We start from the raw sequence: 7,391 nt of genomic DNA on the forward strand, positions 1-7,391 counted from the left end.
AAGAGGAAGAAGTAAGCAGGCAGGCTGCATGTGATTGGTCCCTGCTCGATTCGATGCGCTACGATCGCATTCATGTAAACGTAGCCATTGCCGCGCTACTGCACACTCCGCATGTCGCTTGCCACAAGGCATATAATATTAGTGAACCTAGTTTATAGAACACCTCGAAAATTTCTTGAAAGAAAATTGCTGCCACCGGCATCACCTGTTTCTCACCTACCCCCGACATGATAACTTGATAAGACTGGTTCGCTGAAACCTTTGCAATGCACACTCGATCCTGAGATAAATCTTTTCCCCAATCAAATGTTGTTTGTTCAAGTTCAAGTGCAAGTTCAAATTGAATAATCTCAAGGGCATTTCCATAGAACGCATTATATATGAGGGCGGAGACAGAAACCTTAACGACATTGCGATATACCAAATAAAACAAACATTGATTGCAGTATCCATAAGCAATACTTACACAGAAAACTTAACATAGATTGATAGAGCCGGTTTATATAACGAGGAAAACAACGTTTATTTATTGCATCAACAGATCTAAACATTTATTGCAACATCCAGATGGCTCTTGATCATAAACGAAATCGGCGGTGGCAAGCCGACCTTCCACTAAACCGTACTGCGATAAAGCATACGCTCAAACTAGTTTCCATGGCTATTGTTAAAAAAAAGGTTGTAGCGGCTCCCAGCAAGGCGCGGAAAAGGAAGACGAAAAACAAACACGAGACACACGGCGCGCGTCGACCAACACCGGCTTCCACAATGTCAGCACCCGACATCGCTCCAAGCGACTCTGCTTTATTTCGCCTTCGAAAATAAATTAGTTGAAGGTGGACGAGCTCCCTTCAAAGTGGTGACCCGGATATCAGCGTCAACCAGCTCGACCCCAATGATGGCTCATTCAACTGGGAATGCCTCTGCACCTACCGACGACCACTCCTCAGCATTGAGTCCCTTTTCAGGAATGGCGAGATATAACATCACAACTAGCTAAGTACGATCACGACGTCGTGGCATTGCCCCAATCAACTGCTGCCATCATCCGAGACGTCCTGCGAGCTCCGCCTGCGGACGTTCCCTACGACAAGCTGAAGTCTGAGCTGATACGTAGGGCAAGCAAGTCCGAACAACGTCGAATCCAGCAACTCGTAACGACGGAGGAACTCAGCAACCGCAAACCATCGGACAACCTCCGTAAAATGCAGCAGCTGCTTGGTGACAAGATGCTGAAGCCTTGGACGCAGCAATCTTTCGGGAGTTCTTTCTTTGTCCAGCGCCTTCCGGAACAGGTCCGCATGATCTTGGCTACATCATCAGAACCTATAGAAACACTCGCCCGGATGGCCGAGAAGGTCATGGACATCTCGACAACGGGTGTCTACACGGCTCGACAACACACCGCGGTAGCGGGACCATCCGGGCACGGTTCTAATCCTAAGGAGCAGCTGTCCTCGCTAATCAACATGAGCGAGCGTCTTTCTGCAACGGTGGAGCGACTATCATGCGAGATCCAAGATCTCCAACGCAGTCGTCCCGCGGCGACACGACCATGTGATCGTGTCTGAGGCGAGGCAGCTACTTAGCTGCCTCGCGGCACTAATGCCAGAGTGGTTTGATAGGCGCCTTCGTGAATGCACGGTGCGCCACACTCCCCTCTCCTTAAAATCGAAGTACGCCGGAATTCAGACGTACGGGAACTGCTGGGAACACCGTCGCTTTGTTTGGCCTGGAGACCGTCACAAGCACACACACACCGCTGGTCCCATGGGTCGTCCTCACTGAGGTCCATCAGTTCTACCGAGACCTGGGGTGCGCGGCCACCACACACCTCACTGTAGACTGTGTCGACTTCGGCTTGGCGGCGGCCTCCGGGGCAATGGGGTCCTTGAGCAGTGTGCCAGGCCACCATGAGACTGGCCACTCCACAGAGTGGTGCACCAGAGAGGGACTGTGGTTGCGACCCAGCTGCGACCGCCCTCCCGAAACGATGCGGGGCTGGAAGTCCAGTGTCACTGAGAACTGCACCCCGGCGTCCTGCGTGGCGTCGCGGACGTCCCATGAGGCTCCCCGAGCTGTGGTTCCGGCCGGGGAATACGCTGCCCGAAGACGAGGAGTTCAGCCCAAGCTGGTGTTTGTCCAAACGGCGACTTTTCCTTTCATCCTCTCCCAGAGAGGACCATTCGGTGCACACCAAGTTGCGTCTCGAAGCAGCAGCCGCAGGGGCGATGACACAAAAGATGGGAAAAGTCCAAGGCGCGCGCCCAGCGAGGGAGCAGTACCCCAACACCAACAGCAACGCCGCACAAAAAAATAAAAACATTCAAAGCAAAAAAGTGAAAGCCGCTTACAACTCCCTGTAACGCCGAATTAGAGCGCAGCTCTTGAGGAGGAGGAGGGAAAGGTACTGGGGGGGGGGGGGGTTAAACTAACCAGGGGGGGGGGTCACGTGACCCCCCAATGCCGATGATGTCATAACTGACGTCACTGATGACGTCATCAGTGACGATGACGATGCGGATACCGATGACGTCATTAGTGACGTCACTGATGACTTCACCAGTGATGATGACGATGCGAATGTCGGTGACGTCATCAGTGACGTCACTGATGATGTCATCGATGACGATGACGGTGCGGATGCCGGTGACGACATCAGTGACGTCACTGATGACGTCATCAGTGATGATGACGACGCGGATGTCGGTAACGTCATCAGTGATGATGACGATGACGATGCGGATGTCGGTGACGTCATCAGTGATGATGACGATGACGATGTGGATGCCAGTGACGTCATCAGTGACGTCACTAATGACGTCATCAGTGATGATGACGATGACGATGTGGATGCCGGTGACGTCATCAGTGACGATGACGTCATCGGGGGGTCACGCGACATCGGCGGGGGTCACGTGACCTCGGGTGTCACGTGACCTCGAGGAGGGGGTCACGTGACCACAGGGGAGTCACGTGACTTCAGGGGGTCACGTGCCCCCACGAGGTCACGTGACCCCGGTGGGGGGCTCGCGCGGTGCATTATGGGACATTTCCCATAATGCACCGCGCGGTTACGCCGACGGCGACGCCGACGCCACTCAAGCCGGAAACGGGCCCCTAAGAGCTGCGCTCTAAAACAAGAAAGAAAAACAAACACTGAGGGTTCCGAGGCACGTATACCCCTCCCCCACCCACAAAGAAAAACAAAAACACAATGCCGGGAACGCCGTTTTCGGATCGTTCCCCCCTCTTCTTCCCTTTCCCGGGCCACGCACTCTACGAGGTTCCGATCCCATCGGGTTGCCTCCGGCTACGCGTGTTGTAGCCGTGCCGCGGTGGTCCCAGGAAATCCTGAGATCGTTGGCGTCCGCGAATGCCCCTCTGCGGCCGCTTGACCGGCTCATCCCCTTCCCTGGGGAAAAAGGGTTTCAGTTCGCCGATGTGAACTGTCCCGCGGACGAGATCAGAATTCTGGTCCCTCAGCGTGTATGTCAGTCGAGACTTCTTGGAATCGATGACAAAGGGGCCAACCCACTTGGGGGCCAACGCCGCCGAGAAGAACTTACTCGCATCGCTCTGCACGTGACTTCGCCGCAGAATGGTGTCGCCCACCTCGAACTGCGCATCGCGGTGCGCTTTGCCATAGGTGTTCTTCTGCTCCGCCCGCGCGCGAGCCCTGTTTCCGCGGGCGGCGTCCAGCGCCCGCGACAGTCGCTCTCTTGTGCGCGTCGCGAAATCCTCGTGCGAGGGCACCGCTCTGGCCGCGCTCTGTCGCGGGCGAAGAACCGCATCGGTCGGCGTAGAGAGTTCTCTGCCGAAGTTCAAAAGCGCAGGCGTGAACCCAGTGCTGCGGTTGAGATTGGACCGCAATGCAAACGAAATCAAATCCAAGTGCAGATCCCAGTCCCGCTGCTTACGAGCATACGCCCCGAGCAGCGGCTTGATGTCGCGGTTCCGCCGCTCGGTCACATTTGCTTGGGGATGGTAACACGAAGTCTTACAATGCTTAATCCCGAGGGCCTGGCAGGTTGCCGCGAAGACGTTCGAGTAAAATATCGAGGCGTTGTCACTCACCAGTCTCTCGGGGAACCCGTAGCGACACCAGACCTCGGACAGCCTGCTCAGGACTCCCTTGGCTGTCAGCTTCCGCATTGGAAACATCTCGACGAATCCGGTGAAGTGGCAGGTCACTACCAACATGATAACACACACCACAGCGCACTATAGCAAATAACACTCACACCGTACACACGAAAAATAAAGCAAAATTCAAACAAACCGCGCTGACTGACAACTCTTTTTATATAACTTTGTCTTCTTCAACTTCTAGCACCACCGAATTTCCCAATTCACGCGCACCGATCTCCTAGATGCCTAAAAACGTTTTCTCTTTTTCTATCAGGTGTAAAGATGGTGTACTTATACAGTTGTTATAGTTCCTGGCGATATGTTCTGCTTCGATAATTTCTCGAGTTAATTGGTTTCTGTTCCTGCCTAAAATTGTACAGGATGGCAAGTGAACGTCGCACCCACAATCCCGGCAGTGTATGCCTAGATGCCCTGAGTTGCCTCTGGAGCTGTTGTTGTTGTGTTCCCGGAGCCTATCGTTAAGGCATCGTCCGGTCTGACCAATGTACACTTTCCCGCACGAAAGGGGAAATGAGTAGACCACTTCATCGGCACACTCAACGAACCTGTTCTGATGGTTTTTGGTGCAGCATACTGTTCGGTGGAAATCAGGTGAGTTGACTTGTTTACACAAGTTGCCAAGCTTATTGGGAGCAGTAAAGACGACAGTGATGTTGAACTTGTTTGCAATTTTCTTGATTCCATGGGAGAACCTGTGGAAGTAAGGAAGCACGACAGGTCTCGTAGATCTTTCTCTGGCTCTTGGTGTGATATATGATGTATTTTTTGTTTTCAAGATGCTCTCAGCAATCGATGTTAATAATGACGTGGGATATCCGGCGGATGTTAATCTGGAAATTTGGGCATCGAAGCTTATTGAAATAGAATGCTCGCAAGATTTTTGAAGAGAGTTACTTAGACATAATTTGACGATTCCTCTTTTTACTAGCTTAGAATCTGCCGAATTGTACGGAAGAATTGGTTTTTTATTCAAGCTAGTAAAAAGAGGAATCGTCAAATTATGTCTAAGTAACTCTCTTCAAAAATCTTGCGAGCATTCTATTTCAATAAGCTTCGATGCCCAAATTTCCAGATTAACATCCGCCGGATATCCCACGTCATTATTAACATCGATTGCTGAGAGCATCTTGAAAACAAAAAATACGACATCATATATCACACCAAGAGCCAGAGAAAGATCTACGAGACCTGTCGTGCTTCCATACTTCCACAGGTTCTCCAATGGAATCAAGAAAATTGCAAACAAGTTCAACATCACTGTCCTCTTTACTGCTCCCAATAAGCTTGGCAACTTGTGTAAACAAGTCAACTCACCTGATTTCCACCGAACAGTATGCTGCACCAAAAACCATCAGAACAGGTTCGTTGAGTGTGCCGATGAAGTGGTGTACTCATTTCCCCTTTCGTGCGGGAAAGTGTACATTGGTCAGACCGGACGATGCCTTAACGATAGGCTCCGGGAACACAACAACAACAGCTCCAGAGCCAACTCAGGGCATCTAGGCATACACTGCCGGGATTGTGGGTGCGACGTTCACTTGCCATCCGGTACAATTTTAGGCAGGAACAGAAACCAATTAACTCGAGAAATTATCGAAGCAGAACATATCGCCAGGAACTATAACAACTGTATAAGTACACCATCTTTACACCTGACAGAAAAAGAGAAAACATTTTTAGGCATCTAGAAGATCGGTGCGCGTGAATTGGGAAATTCGGTGGTGCTAGAAGTTGAAGAAGACAAAGTTATATAAAAAGAGTTGTCAGTCAGCGCGGTTTGTTTGAATTTCGCTTTATTTTTCGTGTGTAAGGTGTGAGTGTTATTTGCTATAGTGCGCTGTGGTGTGTGTTATCATGTGCAACCAACTCGCCCAAGCTGCTACGTTAACACTACCAACACATGTTGAGCCTCCGCTGGACCGCGGCAGGGGCCCCATCAAGTCGCAGGCCGCGATCTCCCATGGCCGCGTACTCACGATCGGCTCGAGCAGGCCGGGTGGTCTGCCCCCCCTGGGCTTGCGCTCTTGGCACACCGCGCAGCTCCGGACATACCGGCACAGCTGCCCCTTCATGCCCGGCCAGGTAGCGAAACGGCGCAGCTTATGCCACGACTTCGGTGCACTGCCGTGACCGTCCGCATCGTGGTAGTGACGCAGCGCTGCAACTCTGAGATCGCGGGGAATCACGGTCTTGAACGACTCACTTGAATCGCTCTCTTCCGGGAAGTAGCGCAGCAGGACGCCGTCCCCATCGATCAGGTAAGACTTTAGCTCACCTGCTTCAATGTCTGACTCCTGGGCGGTGGCACTTGGCCCTCTCGGTGTTCCGGAGTGCCGCAGCATCTCTCCGCCTGTCTGGTCAGGATCCATCTCTTGCCTGAGCCGGTCGAAGATGGCGCGACAAAAAGAATCGCGCTGCTGCGCTTCGAACAGTTCCGTTCGGTTGAACGCCGGTCCCAGTGAGGTAATCGCCTCAGCCATCTGCGCGACGCCGCCACAGTGGCGAGCGGTGCTCGAGGCGGGATTTTCCGTCTCCCGGAGGATGGCCCCGCCTCCGCAGTCTGCTGTCTCGCGCGGTGGGGGATCCACGGATGCGCGGGAGAGCGCGTCGGCTACCACATTTGTCGTGCCCTTCCGGTACCGAATTCGGTACTCGTACTTCTGCAGTGTCAAGGCCCAACGCGCCAGTCTCCCGGCGGGTTCCTTGATTCGGGAGAGCCACGCGAGGGCCATATGGTCCGTCTCGATCGTGAATTCCGTCCCATCGACATAATGATCGAACTTCTTAAGAGCAAAAATGATGGCGAGGCATTCGCGCTCACTCACCGTGTAGTTCTTCTCCGCCGGGTTCAGCGCTCGGCTGGCAAATACCACCGGGCGGATCTCTCCCTCTGTATCCTGCAAGAGCACCGCGCCGAGTCCCTGGTCACTGGCGTCCGTCTGGATCGTGAAGGGCCTATTCAGGTCTGGCAGTTTGAGGGATGCTGTACGCGCCAAGGCCTCGGTCAGCTGGAGGAACGCCTCCTCCTGCGGCGCCTCCCAGCTCCAGGGAGCCGCTTTCCTCAGCAACTGCGTGAGGGATGCCTGCATGGCTGCGCAGTTCGGAATGTAGGCTCGTTAGTATCCTATCATGCCGAGAAAACGGCGCACTCCCCCAACATCGGTAGGGACTGGGAACTCCAACATCGCCCGCAACTTGTCCGCGTCGGGGTAACTTTTCCTCTCTCGATCCGGAATCCC

Source organism: Ixodes scapularis, unplaced genomic scaffold (assembly GCF_016920785.2).
Source record: "Ixodes scapularis isolate PalLabHiFi unplaced genomic scaffold, ASM1692078v2 PGA_scaffold1__304_contigs__length_218370807, whole genome shotgun sequence".
Taxonomy (NCBI): Eukaryota; Metazoa; Arthropoda; class Arachnida; order Ixodida; family Ixodidae; genus Ixodes; species Ixodes scapularis.